We start from the raw sequence: 20,897 nt of genomic DNA on the forward strand, positions 1-20,897 counted from the left end.
AGCTGCATGAAATGACTGCTGTGCATGCATATAATCATTAAAATGTGTTGAAAACAATTTAGTTATTATTCATGGAAATTTTCAAGCACTAATAAAAATAGAAATCAAACTGAAATCAATTAGAAATAGTATTATATGTCATCATAATTGTGCATTTCTGGATAAAGCAATTATTAGCAATTGCTAATATATGTGTGTGTCCTTCCTCAGAACAGGGCAAGGGTATGAATGATGACTTCTTGTGCTTTCTTTTCTCAGCATTTCTTTCCTAACATATTAATGAAATGTTCATATAACTTACCACTTCTGTGACCTTTTGTGCCAAACTGATATTATGGAATATTCAGGTTGACTGTTACCATACCGCCTTTTATTTTTATCATTCTAGTAGCTTGAGTCATATTTTAAGTATTAGATAAACATATGGTTAGACAGAGAAGCACTCCACAAAAATCATGTGTGTATTTAATTATCTATTTTTATTTTTTTGTCATTTGAGATAATTTTTGAGGGTGAAAAAAAGCCCTGGCTGGAAAACAGGATGGTATAACTTTAGCCACACCTTCTGAAGTTTTAAATTCCATCTTAAAGACTTGCCCTTTCTGACCTAAACTGAAATAACAATCATAAAACTATAAAAATATTTTGATGATTAATATTTGAAATAATTATCATAGCCATAGTGCTATGCATACCATTAATGCTACTAAATATATTGCCAAATGAATGCATTAAGTTGTCATTTTACCTTAATATGAGGAACTCTGAGAGGTTAATACATTTTCAGTGTTATGTAGAAAATATATTCAATGAAAGAAAAAGAATAAATTATACATTAATCAGGTAGATGACACCGTTCCGTGGAGCAAATACGAATTTACAGTGTGTGTGTGTGTGTGTGTGTGTGTGTGTGTGTTGTGGGATGTGATCAAGAAACAAAATTGGAAAATACAATGCTCTTGAGAAACTCTCCAGTGACAAAGCCAGACAAATGAACCCATAATTTCAATATGACATAAATCTTAAGGGAATATTTTATACAGCAACTTCAGGATGTTGAGAGGAAAGATACAGTGTAAACATGAAAGTTCAAGAAAGTCATCCTAGAATAGTTAATTTAAAACCTGATTAATAGGGTGGAAGCTGTGGCTCATGCCTGTAGCCTAGCACTCTGGGAGGCTGAGTCAAGAGGATCACTTGAGCCTGGGAGTTTGAGTTTGCTGTGAGCTAGGCTGAGGCCATGGCATTCACTCTAGCCCACGCAAGAAAGCAAGATTCTGACTCAAAAAAAAAAAAAAAAAAAAAAAAAAAGCCCAAAACTGATTCATAAAGGATGGGGCACAAACACTTGATATTAATACATTAGACTGGAAAAATATTAAAAGTAAGATCTTAGTAATAATAATGATATTAATGATTATAACAAATTATAATTAACAATGAGTAAATTTAATTGACATTTATGTTAGGCTTTCCCATGCCTTTTTATGTGACTAATCTTAAAAATCTTAAAAATACTATTATAATCATCTCTATTGCACCATAAAAGAAGACTTAGACAAAAGGAAGGCTCATGAATTGCAGCGGTTGCAATGGTAGGAATGTTTGTGTCCCCCTAATTAATATGTTGAAATTCTAAACAATGAGGTGATGGTATTAGGAGGTGGGGTCTTTGAGACATGATTAGGTTATAAGGGTAGAGTCCTCATGAATGGGTTTAGTGTCCATGTAAAAGAGTCCCAAATAGACCCCTCACCCCTTCTACCATGTAAGGGCACAAGAGGAAGGTGTCCTCTTTGAACCAAAAAGTTGGCCTTCACCAGACACCAGATCTACCTTGATCTCAGACTTTCCAACTTCCAGAAATAAATTTCTGTTGTTTTTAAGATGCCAAGTTAATAGTATTTATTAAGTAGCCTTAATGGATTATGACACAAATATATACAGATCTAGATTTGAATTTAGAAACTTTTGTTATATTATAGTTTATGAGATAAACTTCAAGAAGTTTTATACTAACACTGTTTTGGAAATATATATTTGTAAATATCATTTTGATTGTGGTAAAATACACATAAAATAAAATTTACCATTTGAACAATGTTTAAATGTACACTTGACTGGAATTTAGTACATTCAGAGTGTTATGTAACCATCATCATTATCTAGTTTGAGAATATTTTCATCACCACCTGTTATATGTGTTATATAACACATATAACAAATGCCATATGTGTTACCCAGTCACTCACTAATTTCCTCTCCTTCCATCTCTTCCTATTACTTTTGGCCATTCATGTTTATCTTTTCATATTTTTGGCTCATTTTCCATTAGGTTGTTTTGCTCATTCTTACTGATTATAAGTGTGTTGGCAATAAACTTTTATCTTTAGTGTCCTTATTTTATTTCTGATGTTGACCATGTTGTTTTTTATGCAAATTTAAAGTTAATTTACAAAATATGATTTCAAGTTTTTTTTGTGCTGATTTTGACTAATAGTGTTGGTAGAATTGCTCAGTATAAAGTTTGCTCTATTAAAGATCATATGCATTTTTTTCTGGTCTATTTAAAGTCTTTCTTGTCTTTGATGTTCTGTAACTACATTAGGATGATTCAAGGTGTGGAGTTATATTCATTTATCCTGCCTAAGATTCATGAAGATACAGAATATTAGCAGTTTTATCTTAAGTCAGTTTTGATATGACCCCATCCTAGTTTATTTTGTCTGGCTTTTTCACCAGCTTCTTCTGGGTCTCCAAGTAGATACACACCAAAATCACCCTCAAGTCTCTCAATATCTTTTTATTTATTTATTTATTTATTATTTTTCAATTTCTGCTTCTTAGTACTGAATTTGTACTTCAATCCATGCATGCTATCCTCATTTGTGCCTATTCTGCTATGTATCTTATCAGAGGAACTCTTTTTCCATTTCTAGAAATTTTACTTTGTTATTGTGCAGTCAGATTCAGCAATTTGATAGCCTTCTTTCTTTCACTCTTGAACACTCATTATTATTTAAACACATTAAACATGCTTGTTAATACTCTACATCTGATTCTGATTTTGAATCTTTTGTTTATAGTTTGTAAACTTATGCTCACGGTAACCTGTTTCTTTGGTAATTTTATTTTCTTATATTTTGTCCTTGACTATGGTACTATATTATTCAGAAAATTTGAAAGGCCGTGATAACATCTGTTGCTATAATGAAGGCTATGTTTACTACTACAAGTTGTGAAGAGTTTTGACAATACTCAGAAATTCTACATAAAAATCTTTGCTTTAGAGATTTTTGGTTCTGTAGAAAAATGTCTTTTCTGGTCTCAAACCTGCTTCAGATCAGATTGGAAATTATGAATTGGCAAGGAAAGCTCTCAGTACTGTACTCTCTCATCAGTTAAGTTTGATTATTATTCCCTTGTATTGAGAGGGTTGCTATTTATCTCCCAGTTAGGTATTTTGATTGTTTGTATTTTGGAGTCAAGACTTTATATTGGGATTCTTGGGCTGTTTTCTTTATCAGTCATGGATATTGTGTACTGTTCTTGTACTTAAACCAAAAGTCTAAAACGTCCCAGATTTTCCATAGTTCCTCAGGGCAACTGTAGCTTCTTTGTGAGCTTCCTCTTTAAATTTGTGCTTTCTTCTAGATTTCATGCATTTTAACTGTCTAAAGCTATGCAATTAAAGATTTCTTGAAAATATTCAGCACATTGAGGTATGCTGCAAGGAGGTTTTGGAATATTCAGTGTGCTGCTAAAATGAAAGTTCCTCCATATTTCTTTATTTTAATTAATATTTGAGAGATAATGTACCAAGAGGAGATAGGGGAGTTAATAATCCTGATATAAATCCTTAACAGACATTCAGTATGTCAAATTTCATTTTTTGATTAAAATTAATGACATTGATTTATTTTATAATCAACATGTGATAAATATTTGAAATTACAAATAAAACCAGAGTAATAAAAAGTACAGGAATTCCCAATTCAATTATACAAAAGGAATAATTTCCAGATAATCTCCAGATGCTTTTGCTGAGTGTAAAACCCTCAGGGAATCAGTTCAATTCTGCCTTTGCCTAGTAACACTGGCGTTTTCTATTATCTACTTTTCTCTATTTCTTTGGCTTCAACTCAAATTCTCCCTTTTTGCCTACCACTTTCAATTTGTGACTCATTCAGGTTTATCCTTTTTAATTTGGCAGCTCCCCAAGTAATTGCCTTTTGGAGCACATACCTTCTCAACCTACTCAACAGCTTTCAAAAAATTATGATTGACTTCCAGCTTGACAGAAAATTCAATGTCCCTAGTACCCCAAAGCACAAATCATGCTGATTTTTTTTTTTTAAGAGGGAGAAGTGTTCAAATTACTTATTTATTTAATGTGGTTCATTGGAATTAGAGGCAATTGTGGTTAGCATAGTATTTTGGTATCTGGGTCATGTTGAATTTTCCAGGTGTGAATCCTTCCATTAACTAATTAACTGTGCAACCTAGGACAAGTCAAAGTTTCTGGATCTGAAAAATGAGAATGATGAGAGTTACTTTAGTGCTAGGATTGTGTTGATAAGTAAATGAGAAAAGATTTTAAGGCTTGATACAGTGCTCCTTGTGCATAGACACATACCCAAACAGGCACACACATGTGCTTATGGGTGTATGTACAAAAGCATGTATTTAATATGCATGCATTATCTTAGGGTATGTTTATGAAATACATTATTGATATAAATTTTAGAAAATATATAATATAGAATTTTTTTAGAAATATATGTTACTGGAAATGTAGTGTAGAAATATCCAAGACATAGATATAGTACAGAATATATTATAAAAATATTATTTGGGATAATAGAAGGAAAGGAGAAAAAAAGATATTTACTATGAATTTTTAAATTTCTTAAACCACCTGCAATGTGCTTTTCCTTCTTTCTTGCCATCTAATTCCACATTCCACTTGGATAAATTCATTTTAATAACTCCCTTTCCCATTGATCTCTTTGTATTACAAAACAATGTACATTTATATCAAATTGCATTATTATTTTATTTCCCATGGGTATCTATAGTTCTATATGAAATTCACTATAATTCTCCTAAGGGAGATAACAAAAAATAATCCTGTATCTAGCTCAATATCTGGAGCATAGCAGACATTCAATAATTATTTGTGTAGGAATCATGGAATCTTGAATTCCAAAACCTAAGTGTCACAAAAGAAATAATTTTCCCATAAGGTAAGTTATATGACTGGTGAATAGAGTCAATTATTTTAGCAAAGGAACAATCAAACAACTAAAAATAACTTCTTTAAACATTCTATAAACATTCTTTAAACATTCTATAAATCAAGAGAAAAAATCAATTGCTGTGTTAGTTTATTTCTCAAGAGAAAGCAAAAGTAATACAGATAAAACTATCTTGTGTAAATTTCACAATGCGCTTTTCTAACACTAGGTATTTCAGGAAACAAGAGATAAAGCACAGGGATGAAATGTGCAAGCGTGTTCACAGATCAGTTGTCCCAGAACTTCCCAGTCGGCCTGCACAGATAGGCCACTACCTCTTCAAGAGGTACTAGAGCCAAGGAAACTGTATTCACTAGAAGTTTGCTTGCTAAAGTTGGAGACAATCAGTTCTCTTCTTCCACTTCCTTGGAAAATTCCATATTCCAGGGGCACATGGTGACTCACTCAGAGAATCTGATGAGAAGTCAAAGAGAAAAATGCTACCACAAATAACCAACTGGAATATTTACAATGGAAAAGAAAAGAGTGACGGATTGCTCGATTACCTCGTAACAATGAATCTTAGAACTTTTATCAAAATTACCTGCAGGACTTGTTAAAACAGATTGAAATAAGACATACACAGAAAGACAAATACTGAATAATCTCACTTATATGTGGAATCTAAAATAGTTGAACTTGTAGAAGTAGAGTAAAATGATGATTACCCAATGCTGGGTGGGGGGGTCTAGGAAAAAAGGAATGAGGAGTTAATGGTCAAAATGTACAAAGTTTCGGATAGACAAGAGCAAAAAGAGATTTTATATCTGTTGTACAACAGAGTGACTATAGTCAGTAATGTATCATATATTTCAGAATAAAAATGAGTACATTCCAAATGCCTCAGCACAGAAAATAAGTATGCATGGTGATGGATATTTCAATTAGCCTGATTTAAGCATTCCATATATATATATTTTGTATATATATATATATATATATATATATATATATACACACATGGTACCTCATAAATGTACAATTATGATTTGCCAACTAAAGACAATATTAATAAAAAACAGATTGCCAGGCATTTAAAGGATGTCTTAGGTACAGGGACAATTAGATGGGAAGATGGTAAATAATAATTAACTCTAGAAAGAAGGTAAAACTTATATGTAACAGGAAATACATCTTCTAGTTCAACAAATAATAATACTTTCACATTCAGAATAATATGAACACTGTGTTGATACGAATAAAATGTAATGAATTTGGGAGGGATGTGGAGATGAACAGTGAGCATCGATAGTGAAAAAGAACTGAAAACCTTAATTGCTATAATAGAAAACGGATGATAATATTTAGAATAAACACAAACACAATATAGATAAATGATATTATTCAGGAACACACATTTTGAAATCATGAGGAAATAAAAAATTGTTGAAAAAAAGCCAATTGGAGCATGGCACTAGGGATAAAATGGTGAGAGATGGGAGGGCAATCTATGAATATCAACCTTTTATTTAGTTTTTCTATTTATATTTAAAGGATTTCTTCTAATACTTGGTTTGTCTTTATGATTCATTCACCTTTAGTATTTAGAAATGAAATAATTAAAAAGATTATTGGAATCTGTGCACATGTGGAGCTCATAATTATTGTATTAGAACTTGCCTTTTCATTTAGATGACACACACTGTCAGATTCTATCATTTTTAAAGTAGTCAGAGGTGAGAGGATCACTTAACCCCAGGAGTTCAAAGTTAAAGGCTAGCTTGGGCAACAGAGTAAAGCCCTGTTCATGCAAAATAATTAAATAAATAAATAGTAGTCAATCACTTTCTTTAGAGAGGAACTCTTCAAATACCTATTTGAGTCTCTCTTTAGGACAAGTCAGATCCTTTTCTTCTATACATCTTCCAAAATTTGTATGACATTCCAGGGTTTGATGATGTCTTTTATCCACTATTATTGTGTTTGTATGCATGTGTGTGTTTGTGTGTGTGTGTATGTATGTGTGAGCATGATTTTAAAATCTTATTTATTTTATTTAAATGTTTGGAGGGTGGGCTTTAGGGGAATTTCAGATACGATAAACTCGTATCTGTTAGGTAGAGATGCTGATATGCAGGTGGCACGGACCAATGTGGGTAAAGAGTAGAAACCACAACAGCAGAAAATGGTTATTTGGGGATTTTCTCTCCACTAGGGCATGCACAAAGGAATGGAGAACCTGTCCGCATGTAAAAATCACACCCGCTAGCACCAAGACAGTTCCACAGCCAGCCATACTAGGACAGAAAATGGGAGGTACATGATTCTGGGAATCTCCACCCACTTCCCCAAAGAGACAGGAATATTCCAGCCCCAGTTTATCAAATTATCAGGGATTAGCATAAAGGACAGATCCTAACCCTGGGGCGTCACTTTTCCTCATTGGAGGAGTCTGCTTTCTACTGACTTTGAGAGTGGACTACACTTTCTCCAATCTGTCTTTAAACTCAGGGTCTTTTCCATTCATGGGGACAGACCTATTCCTCTCTCTGGAACTTACTTTCACTTTGTAATAAAAGCTACTTGTGTGGAAGTCCTGCTTGTCTGTCATCCCTTATCTCACTAGCCCTGCTTGTGATTCCTCCAAGCAAGGGACCAAAGAACCAGAATAATATCTCTCTTTCAAAACCAATCCTGACAACATCAAGGCAATCAGAATGTGTCCTGGATATGTATACCTTTTTCTAATACAAAGTAAAACTATTTTTAAAGTAAATATTTATTTAGTAGATGCTACCTATCATATTAATATATATTGTAATCAATTCTACACCTAAAACCATATAAAGCCATTTGGGCAAATAGCCTTTCACAGCTATTACAACATAACTTAAAAATAACATGAGAATGTTTCAACTGGGCTTTAACAGTTAAATTAAAAAACAAAAAAGAAAGAAAAGAAATTTGCTCCTTTATCAAACATGTCAATTACTCAAAACTTTAATATCATAAAGTGTAGACATTCATACCATTTTGAGCAGGTTTTTTTATTAGATCATTGCTGGCTTATGGTTTTCATGGACACAGTAAATAAAATAATTATTAATTACTCTGATAGTTAATTTTATATGCTGACTAGTCTAGGCCACAGATGCCCAGCTATTGGGTCAAACATCCCTTTGGGTGTTTTGGTGAGGGTATTTTGGAAGAGATTAACATTTAAATTGGTAGGCTAAGTAAAACCCATGGCCCTCCTTAATTTGGGTGGTCTTTATCCAATCAATTGAAAACCTGAACAGAACAAAAGAATCTGAACCTTCCTTGGAGTAAATGAATTCCTCTGACTACCTTGGAATGGGGATATAATGGGCTTTTACCTGCCTTTGAACTCAAATAACAGCTCTACCTAGGTATCAAGCATGGTAGCCTTCAGACAGAAGCTATACTATGGGCTCTCTTGTGGGTCTCCAGTTTGCTAATTTACTTTGCACATCTTAGGACTTGTCAGACTTCATAATTGATCCAGTTTCTTACAATACATCTCTCTCTCTTTCTGTTTACACACACAAACAAACACACACACACACACACACACACATCCTATTGGTTCTTTTTCTCCAAGAATACTAATAAAATTACCAATAGTAAAAACTTTGTCATGTAAGTCTCTTAAAGATATATTTCATGAAAAAACTGCAAATAATTGAACTATGGAAACTTTCGCTTGATTTTGAGTTGTTTTAATTTTGGTGTGTATAAACTTTCACTGTGTTAATTTTAATGTTAAACCTGCAATTTGTCGATTTTTATTTTTCATGATGTGTTCCATTTCCTTAAAGATATTTTTGTAAGAAACAGAAATTTACACAGGTTGCAGTATTTTTCAGTAAGAAAGTGGTCTGATGTTTTTGTGTATATGTGAGCAAATAACATGGCATATGCAAAAGACTTTCAGTTGAGCTATAAGGTGCTATTAAACTGTTATTTTTCAGTATTGCCATTTAATCCACTGCCCAGCATCTTGAACAGGTAACAATATGTAATAAGTATTCAACAGTCACATGCTGGATAGATATATACACATATACAATTTGTACATATATATGTGTTATATGTATAGATATAGTAAGTGAGGGCAACACAAAGTAGGAAAAAAGGTAAAAGTTATTTGAAAGCACTTTAGGAATGCTGTCCAAATGAAGATATAACATGATATATGAAATACTATAAATGAAAATGCAATGAATAAAAGATGATTAAGTAGAATCAAGGACATACACAACTGACACAAATAATACTTATTAAGGACACCTAGTTAGATATTAATATTCCACTCAGCAAATATTTATTAATTACTCACTTCCAGGACTTTGTAGTCCTGGCCAAGAAAACAAAGAAGAATTAGACTCATCAAGTCATTGTAAATTTAGAAATGCTGAAGACTAAGTGAAGCTGCCAGACTTCCTAATCCTACTGATATTAAAGAATAGCTACACAAAGGACAAGAGGAGAGTAAGAAAATCAGGCTAGTATTCATCCGTATAGAAATAGCATCTGCCTTTGAGCTTGTAGTATAAAGGTGATAATTTACATTGTCCTGAAGTTTCTTCTATTTTTTTTTCTTGTATGAGAAAAATTGTCTTTATGATATTTCTCCTTTCTTTGGGTTTCCAAAATGTGCCATATAACATTTCTAATTTAGGTTTTATTCTTTCAGAAGATTGCCGAATATTAAAAAAGACACTTGTCACAAGGTAATACCAGCAGTTCTATGTTGGGTAGCATTGTACATCTTACAATGTCTTCAATAAAAGATACTTTGCATAAGAACTAGTTTATGAAAGACTCTTTTATTTTCAAGTTGCCACCATTGTATAACCTTGACTAAGTACTCCACTTATCCCTACAAATAACTGAACTTAGCATAGTTTTGTTAAATTGTGATGTTTTTATTCCTTGAAAGTACCCATTTGTCTGTCACATATTATGTAAGATTATGCCTTGGGCTACTGAAGGCCAGATGGAATTAATGTCAAATGCATGCTACAAATAATTATTTCAATAAACATTATTTTCTCTTTCCATCACTTCTAGGCTGTCTAGTTATACAATCACATTTACATTTTAATATTAACATCTTAGATTTTTCTAAAAATAATTAAATTGTGCCAAGAATTTATTACCTCTTTTCACTATCCAGGCTGTGAATGTGAATGTCAAGTATTTTATTACATTTGTTTTATAACTATAGCTGATGTTGAACAACATGGGGTAACAGGGCACGGACTGCCCACACTGCCAAAAGTGTGCATATAACTTTTGACTCCTTCAGAACTTAACTTTTAATAGCGTACTATTGATCAGCAACCTTAGCGATAACATAAACAGTCAATGCATATTTTGTATGGTGCATGTATTATCTTAACAAACTGCATTCTTACAACAAAATGAATTACAGAAAATAAACTTTATTGAGAGAATACTAAGGAAGAGTAAATACGTTTTTTATTAATTAGATAGAAGTGGATCATCAAAAAGGTCTTCATTCTCATTGTCTTCACATTGACTAGGCTGAGGAGGAGAAAAAAAGAAAAGGGGTTGGTTTTGCTGTCTCAGGGTAGCAAAGGTGAAAGAAAATCCACATGTAATCTGGCCCATACAGTTAAAACTTATATTGTTCAAAGGTCAGCTATATTTCTGCTCTCCACAGCTTGCTAAAACACCATAGTTTGTCTACCAATAATTTAGGTTTGACACATTGTACAGGACAGTCACTACCATGATTTGTATGATCCAGCAAACGATATACACATGGAAACACTGTCTTGAATAGTCCAGGGTGCCCCATCTGTATAGGTTTTTAATATAAGGATTAGGATACCACAGTCCTCTGTAACTCAATTAGTTGAGAGCAAGTTAACACATTATTTGTGTACATTTATACTCAGTAATAAACAGAATTTAGATGTCTCTTATAAATGAAAAAAAATTTACAAGAGAGAATAGACACAGTGTTATTGCTTGAATATCCTCAAATTATTCTTACTGTGCTCCTTGTTTGATTAGGATTTAGATTTTATAACATAATACATTGGTTACTAAAAGTCCCTTTACCTTAAAATAGTCATTTTATATCATGTAAAATAGTGAAAAACTGTTATAGTTTTGAGGACTAAACTGTGATCTTTTTCTTTTGCCCAAATTCCTTTCTAAGGGGCCTGGTGAGTCATGCCTGCAAATGATAAAATCTCAGTAAAAAGGTTTGTTTTTTTTTTTTTTTTAGACAGAGTCTCACTTTGTTGCCCAGGCTAGAGTGAGTGCTGTGGTGTCAGCCTAGCTCACAGCAACCTCAAACTCCTGGGCTCAAGCAATCCTGCTGCCTCAGCCTCCCAAGTAGCTGGGACTACAGGCATGTACCACCATGTCTGGCTATATATCTATTAGTTGGCCAATTAGTTTCTTTCTATTTATAGTAGAGACCAGGGTCTTGCTCTTGATCAGGCTGATTTTGAACTCCTGACCTGGAGCAATCCGCCCGCCTCTTCCTCCCAGAGTGCTAGGATTACAGGCACCGAGCCCGGCCAGTAAAAAGTTTTTTATGATGTGGTTCACTTCCCAACCTGACTCTGGCATAGCATCACATGAAAGATAGAAGATCCTTATTTTAACTCAAACATTCCTTTCCTCTGATTCCTGGCCCTGGTCTTTTGGATAAAGCTTACCTCGTTTAGCCAATTGTCAACTAAAGAATCCCTCAATCCACCAATGACTTGTAAGCCCCTGCTTTGAGATGGCCAACTTTAGTCCCTAAACCAACCTATGAATTGTAAACCTCTGCTTTGAGATGTCCCAGCTTCTTGGGCCAAACTGATATATGTCTTCCATGTATTGATTTATGACTGTATTACCTATAATCCCTGTCTTCCATAAAACCAAACTGTAACCCAACCACAGCGAGTCTGCTTGTTCAAAGCTTCTTGGGTTTGGCTCTGGGTCACGGTCCTCAAATTTGGCTCAGAATAAACCTCTTTCAATTATTTTAGGGAGGTTGGCTTCTTTTCTGTTGACAGTTTCTGAGACTGTAAATTGCATTTTTATTTACAAATAATATTTAATAAGAAAAATGTTAATATAATACTAATAATTAAAATCTATTTTCAAATTTTTAAGAGGATGGTGTATAGTTATAGTAGTAGCTTGATGACTCTAATGTAAATCTTACATTTCTATGATTGAAATATTAACTAATAAAAAATCTCTGCTGTAAAATTATATTAAAACACAAATTTTATATTCTAAAATATTCAAAATCAATACTACTAGATATAATTCACATTAAATATTTTTTCTTACTTTTAGAAATTAACCATATTACTTGTGTCATTTTTTAATAAATATTTGATTGTTCTCTGCTCAAATGTCTTTATTTAGTGTTTATAACAAGATATGAAAAATGAAACTCAGTCATTTAGCCAAATCTAATTAACAGAGCAAAAACCTGATAAAGTTAACACTGTGGTCGAACAGAAAACAATAATAAAACAAAATAAAAAGTCAAGACAAAAATCTTCAAACTGTTTTTGGAGTGGAGGTACAAAGCTCTGAGACTAAAGAAAAAAAATTTCTATTATTCTGATACAAGGGTACACAATTGTTCAGGCTTCTTAAGTAAAATGGTATAGTATTTGCATATGACTTATACACATATTACTGTACACTTTAAATTATCTCTATACTATTTATCCTATGTAAGTTGTTGTTGGACTATTTTTATTTGTATTTTTGTTGTATTGTTATTTTATTGTTTTGATTTTCAAATATTTTCAATTTGTGGTTTGTTGAATTTGTATATGTGGAACCCACAGATACAGTGTGTTGACAGTATATTTAAAAGTCATACTATCAGCTCTTTATGCCATTAGTAATTTTTTGCTTAATAGTCTTCATTTTTAGAGCAGTTTTAGGTTTACAGAAAAAAATGATTGGAAAGTACAGGATTCCCAGATAATCATACCCAACCCAAAATAGTGTCTTCTATTATTAACATCTTGAGTTCGTACTTTTGTTACAATTTATCAACCAATATTGATACATTATTATTAACTAAAGCCCATAATTTTTATTACCTCTCACACTTTCTGTTAAATAGAACTATGGGTTTTGATAAATGCATATCTTTCCTCAAAAATATTTTTAAGTTTATAGTTTCTCTGAATGGAAAACGATACTTATATTATCAGTACTACTTTGTATTAAAATTATCTTAAAATTCCTCTTCTGTATTACACAATTTTATTAATTTCATGTTGAAAAGTATATACATTTATTCTTTTAAATGATTGCTATATTTTATAACTAATATTTACAAGATTGTAGAAGATTTATATAATGATTGAGGAAAAATCCATAGGATATCACTATTCATAGAAAAATAGAAGTATATTATTTACCATATTTTGTAAAATGAGCACTTAACTGTTAACTACCATAATACATCTATCATCTAGTGTAAGATGGTCATTTTATCAAGTTATTTTTAAATGCTGTATAAATTCTCTTCATGTGAATATGCACTTATTAATTTAACATCTCATTGCATATTTAGGTGTTTTAATATTTTCTTGCTGTAGTAGGCAAATATAAAGTCATTGTTTTCTCTTCTGAACATTTATTTAGGATATATGCTAAGATGTTAATTAATAATTGATTTATGTAGTGTATTTTTATTAATTTGCCATCTATGCCATCATTGACTTAGGCATTAGTAATATAATAATAGAAATGTTCCCTGCTTTCATGGAGGTTTCATAGTGACTATTGGATGGGGACTTTTAAAAATATTGCTACTTATGTACAATTTCCAATTATTTTCCATAGAATTTCTACATATTTACTCTCTTGCTGTTTTGTCCATCACACTATAACGCCACATTTGTTATTACCACAAAAAAATTCTGGGTTTCAAGTTTCAAGTACAACATGTAAAGAGGTTGGAAATCATCATTCCTGTCCTAACAATAAGAACAAAAACTGAACAAACTCACAATCAGCATCTCTTTCAGATCCCTTCAGAGAACTGAGATTACTTGGCGAACTCTCACCCCGAACACAGGAGAAACAAATGAATTAAGACTTCATTAAATCTGAAACCAACTGATTTGAGAAAACTACTCTTAAAAAATTGAAAAGACACGATCCTTTTGCAGTTCACAAGCGTGATGACTGGGTGTCCATGCACATGTGTGAGATGTGCCTCCCTTAAACCTTGCTGCAATGTTGGCTCATTACTCCTCTCACGTGAACTTAGAAAAAAAATAAAAATAAAAATAAAAAAATATGAAATAGGCCGGGCGCTGTGGCTCACGCCTGTAATCCTAGCTCTTGGGAGGCCGAGGCGGGCGGATTGCTCAAGGTCAGGAGTTCAAAACCAGCCTGAGCAAGAGCGAGACCCCGTCTCTACTATAAAGACAGAAAGAAATTATTGGCCAACTGATATATATATATAAAAATTAGCCGGGCATAGTGGCACATGCCTGTAGTCCCAGCTACTCGGGAGGCTGAGGCAGAAGGATCACTCGAGCCCAGGAGTTTGAGGTTGCTGTGAGCTAGGCTGACGCCACGGCACTTACTCTAGCCTGGACAACAAAGTGAGACTCTGTCTCAAAAAAAAAAAAAAAAAAAAATATGAAATGAAAGGACATGCCACATAGTTAGAGAAAATATTTCTAAAACACATATATGATAAACGACTTTTATCCAAAATATTCAAAGAACTCTTGAAACTCAAAAATAAGAAAACAACCTGATCAAAAAATTAGCCAGACATTAATATTAGAGAAACTATATATATGCCATATAAACATCTGAAAAGATGCTCCACATCATTTGCTATCAGGGAAATGAAAATAATTAAAATAGCAATAATATACCATTACACAACAATCTACATGACCAAAAGCCAGAACACCAACACCACCAAATGCTGGTAAGGGTGTGGAATGACTAGACTTTCACTCATTGCAGGTGGATTTGTCAAATGGTACAGCTACTTTGGAAGACAGTTTGATAGTTCCTTATAAATGTAAACCTGCTTTTACTGTACAATCCATTGATCACAATACTTGGTATTTACCCAAAGAAGTTGAAAACATATGCACACTAAAAAACCTGTATGTGGATTTTGTAACAGATTTATTCATAATTGCTCAAAACTGGAAGCAACCAAGGATAAGTAAATGGATGAATTGCAGTACATCTAAACAGTGGAATATTATTTTTCGCTAAATACAAATGAGCTATCAAGTCACAAAAAGACATGGATAAACCTTAAATGCATACTTCTAAGTTAAAGATGGCTGTTTGAAAGGCTATTTACTGTATGATTCCAATTATATGACATTCTGGATAAGGATAAATTATGGAGACAGTAAAAAATTACTGGTTGTCAGTGATTGGAAGAAAAAAGAAAGGATGAACAGGTGGAGCACAGGGGATTTTGGGCCTGAAATCAAATCAACACTGCAATGGTGGATACATGATATGCATTTATCAAAACCCATAGTACTATTTAACAGAAAGTGTGAGTGGTAATAAAAATTATGGGCTTTAGTTAATAATAATGTATCAATATTAGTTGATAAATTGTAACAAAAGTACGAACTCAAGATGTTAATAATAGAAGACACTATTTTGGGTTGGATATGATTATCTGGGAATCCTGTACTTTCCAATCATTTTTTTCTGTAAACCTAAAACTGCTCTAAAAATGAAGACTATTAAGCAAAAAAATTACTAATGGCATAAAGAGCTGATAGCATGAATTTTAAATATACTGTCATCACACTGTATCTGTGGGTTCCACATATACAAATTCAACATACCACAAATTGAAAATATCTGAAAAACAAAACGATAAAAAATAACAATACAACAAAAATACAAATAAAAATAGTCCAACAACCACTTATATAGCATGAATAATATAGAGATAATTTAAAGTGTTCAGGAATATGTGTATAAGTCATATGCAAATACTATACCATTTTACTTAAGAAACTTGAACAACCACAGATTTTGGTATCCACAGGTGGTTCCTGGGACCAATCTTCATGGATATCAAGGGATGAATTTAATTTGTATGTATTTGATATACAGAGAAGTATGTAGTATATGTTTTTGTATATATTTTTGGGCATATTATATTTCAAATTTCGGCTTTTACTGGGATAATATGAATATGACTATATTACTTTTGCTATGATTTTTTTTTTCTATTTTTTGGATACAAGGTTTTTCTCTGTTGCCCAGGCTAGAGTGCCGTGGCACCATCGTATCTCACAGCAACCTCAAAATCCTCAAATCCCCAGGTGATCCTCCTGCCTCAGCCTCCTGAGTACCTAGGGATTGCAGGTGCACACCATCACACCTGGCTAATTTTTCTAATTTTTTAAAAGATGGGGTCTCACTGTGTTGCCCAAGGTGGTCTCAAATTCCCAGTCTCAGGCAATCTTTCTGCCTCAGCTTCCCACAGTGCTACAAATATAGGCATGACCTAATACACCCAGTCTATTTTGTTTGACTTTTGATAGTTAAATTTTTGATAATTTTGATAATTAAATTAGTCAATTTTTAATTTTTCTATTTTTCTTTTTTCCTTTTTTTACATTTAAAATTAATCCTGATTAATAGTTTTTTTTAAAAAAAAATAACATTCAAATTACTTAAAATGTACTTAGGTCAGTTGTATGAATAGAAATTTAATTAGTGTCAATTATATAAAATACTACAAATACATAAAACTACATCATATCATATAAGTAACACCTCGAGAGCCACTAAATATAATTAACATATTTTAACATTTTGTCACAGTTTAATAAATATGTATTCATTTTAAATTTATTGACTTATAAGTAGTAAAGGAAATTACAGAATGAGTCACCCTTGTTTCCATCTAAATAATCTGATATGTATCCTGAAGACTACCATCATCATAATTTTTTCTATATAAGTGTAACACGATTTTCCTATTAGTAGTATATGCAACCTATCAAGACATATAATTTTACAAGGCATGTTTTTATTCCGCTGACTAATGGAAATCTTCAGTGTCATGATATACACATTTTAAAATTTTACTTGTTATGCAAAACTCTAATTGAAATAGGTACATCACTTCACAACATTCTTATGAACTTTACTCATTGTTAAACTTATTGATTCAGGACAAATTTAATGTTATAAAATGGCATTTCAATATTCAATTTGAATGTCATTAATTGCTAATAACTAACAGAAATTATTAGTACAGTTGAGTCTATTTTCCCATGTGTTTTGAAGCCAGTGAGATTTTTTTCTGCAACTTTCCTGTAACCTACATTTTCCAATTTTTAGAAATTCGATTATTTTCCATTGTCATATAGTAAGAAATAGTTATCAATTCCAGATATTTATCTTGTATTATATGAGTAGCCAATATTTTTCTCATCTTTTGTTTTTATGTTCACTTTATAGTGTCTTTTGTTATAAAGTTGTTCAATTTGATGCTATCAAATGTATATTTTTCTTTATGAGTTGTAAGAACTGTTTCTGAACTAGGAAATGTCTTTTCATGTGCAAAGGGAATAAAAGTATTCATCATACTAGGTTTTCTCCCTTATATTTAGCACTTTAATGATGCTGAAGTTTATATTTTATATTTGTATCTGGTGTGAGGTAAGAATTTCATTTTCTTTATCTGCACATCAAGGTAATTTTTCCCAAACTACTTATTAATCAGTCTGCATTTCATCAATGCATTCGCCTATTTTATGCCAATTTTTATAAGTGCTTTGATATGTTTCTGGATGCTCTATATTATTTTTCACTTCTATATATATGTCTCAATTTAATAATATTTAATTAATATAAGAGTATAGATTCCCAATATGGATTTCTGAATTAACATAGCAACTTCACTGCTAACCAGCTGTATGGCCTTTGATAACCTACAGAACCTTGGTGAGCCTCTAGTGTCAGGATTTATAAGACCAACACAGCATGCCTCAGTGGGCAGTGAGGAGGATTAAATGAGCTGACTTTTGAAGAACAGGGCCTAGAAGTAAATAAGTACAAAATGTATTTGCTAAACAGAAATGTAAGAATTTTACTGCTACTTTTCATAATTGTCTTGACTGTTCAAATATTTTGCTTATTTAAGTATTTTGATTATCAAAAACATCTTTAAATAATGTCCAATATTGAGGTTTCGTAGCCTTCCCACATGTACTGATCTATTTTTTTCAAGTATTTTATGAGTTCCAATTATTATTTTGTAACATTTCTCATAACAAATGTTTACATATGTTGTTGTATTTATTTCTTCTGACCATACAGTATGTGTCACTATTATAAATGGCATACATTTTTTTACATTTACCTTATATTCTAACTAGCCATCGGTACTATTGATTCTTCTGAACATGTTTTCTGTAGATTATCACAGGATCTGCAAATGATAACACTTTTACTTATTTCTTCCCCATATTTGTTTATTCCCTTTATATTTTTTTCTGTTATTGTATTGGCTGAGCCATGGACTGAGTACACTTTTACATACAAAGAATGATAGCAAGTGAATGACTGTAATTTCTGACACTCAAAATACATCTAAATTTTCTCTATCAAGTATATTTCCAAAAGAATTATTTTTGATCATTTAATTATATAAAAATTCTCTAAATGAACAATTATATTTAGATGTCCTTCCTTTAAGAATTTGTGTTAATGATTTTAATATTTTTTCTGCATCTATGAAAAGCATTGTTTTCATTTGAATGTTTAGTGTCAGTTGGAATAACCCCCTAAATGTTTTGATATTAAATAAACTTTATATTGCTTAATTTTTTAAGTTTCATAAACTTAAAAAACATTAAATGAACTGATGTATCATGTTCATTAAATGAACTTATGTATCATGTTATTTGGAATTATGGAATCCAGACATACATCTGAATTATCTACTAATCGTTCTGATTGCATATCACTTTTGTTTGATGTCCAATTTGTATGAATAATATAAATTATTTGAATAGAATAAATAATTTTTATATCATGGAAAACGCTGTGTAAGAGATAAACTACTCTATGAACTATAATATAGTATGCCTCCAGTGTCTTGTTATTAAGACACCCATTTAATTTCCAAAAATGTAATTGATGTGTTAATTTTAAAAGATATTTCTTGAGTAAATATTTTCTGATTAATCATTCAGTATATGCCCTTGCATCAATTTCATTTGTGTGAAAGTCAACTGCAAGTACCTCTACAGAAATACTAATTTTGAAATCTGTGGTCAATTTACAAGGTAGGAAAGAGAGAATAAATTTCTTCTCACTTTTCTAGAATTTTTATATAAAGCAAACAAATTCCATGCCCACATTATATAAATTTGGTGTTTTGTTTTTCTCTATGTTTTTCATATTATATCTAAATACACAGATAAACAGAAACAAACAAAAAGCAGACAGCTACTTGCTTGGGAAATGGAACTTCTACACAATGTAAATGACTTCTTCAGGTCTACTTAAACAAAAGTAATGTGAAACAAATAAAACAGAGCAGCCCTTTTGGTAATATCTTGGATTTTACCAGAGAAACATTCAATCAATACAAATATATTGGTAAGTTATTAAAAAAATACAATACAAAAATAAATATAAATACAAAAATATTGGTAAGTTATTAAAAAAAGTAATATTACTCTGTAGTAGAGATATAAGTATGACAATTAAGATATAGTTCTTTCTTTTGAGCAACTTATGGTAAAATATGCAAAGCAGACATATAAAGAATTAGAAATATATTAAAAGTAAATACAGGATAATAATTACAAAATAAAAACTAAGAAATGGTCTATTTATTACGTATGCTAAGGAGTCTAAATATGGATCTGGTTGATTGTACTCTATTAAGTGTTTTAGAATGGTATTTTTGTTATGGGCTTTCTATAGGATTAGAAAATCTAGGCTAATAGTTCCAAAAACAATCAACAAGATTTTATTATGGCAGAAAAGCTATGATGAGAAAGGAGAAATATTAAAGGAAATAAAGGTATGCTAAATTCAGAAACGTTTCCACTTATTGTGTATGACTGATTTTTATGAAATCTTACGTGGTACCTCTCTCTCTTTTTCTTCGCCAGCTCTTTTGAAATTTCCTGACTGTTATAAAATATCCTTTTCCACTCTTCAATATGTGCTTTTCTCTTTTTGTTAGAGAAGAGGTTTTGGAAACATTTGCTATAGCTAAGAATGTGCTGTAGGCACAGTTTCCACTTATACAAGTTTCAAGCTACTTCAATATTCTCTTATGATTTCGTGAAATGTAAGTCTGCCAGCCAGACTTATGATCATTGATCTGTAAGGCCTCATTCAGTCTAGTTACACATGATCCGGGCAGATGTCAGTTCACAGAAGCTTCTTTGAGTGCTTTTCAAATCACAACATCAGGAAAAAAGAGAAAGGTAAACTTGAATTCAGCAGACCCATTCTCAAATCTGATTCTGTCTTCAATAATTATATCAACTTTAATCTTTGGAAAGCTTATTTCTCCTTCTTGCTGACAATCTAGACAAGAAAATAAATCAATGCAAATAAAAACTATTTCAAATGTACGTGCAT

The 20,897-nt window shown here is 31.8% G+C and overlaps 1 non-coding gene across 1 annotated transcript; it reads left to right on the forward strand.

Annotated features, from left to right (window-relative positions):
* The first annotated feature begins 14,431 nt into the window (after window positions 1-14,431).
* Window positions 14,432-14,535, forward strand: LOC142870392 (small nucleolar RNA U13). Its single transcript, XR_012918795.1, has one exon. It is a non-coding gene; the product is annotated as a small nucleolar RNA U13 (small nucleolar RNA).
* Window positions 14,536-20,897: the final 6,362 nt, after the last annotated feature.

The sequence above is a fragment of the Microcebus murinus genome, chromosome 3 (assembly GCF_040939455.1).
Source record: "Microcebus murinus isolate Inina chromosome 3, M.murinus_Inina_mat1.0, whole genome shotgun sequence".
Lineage (NCBI taxonomy): Eukaryota > Metazoa > Chordata > Mammalia > Primates > Cheirogaleidae > Microcebus > Microcebus murinus.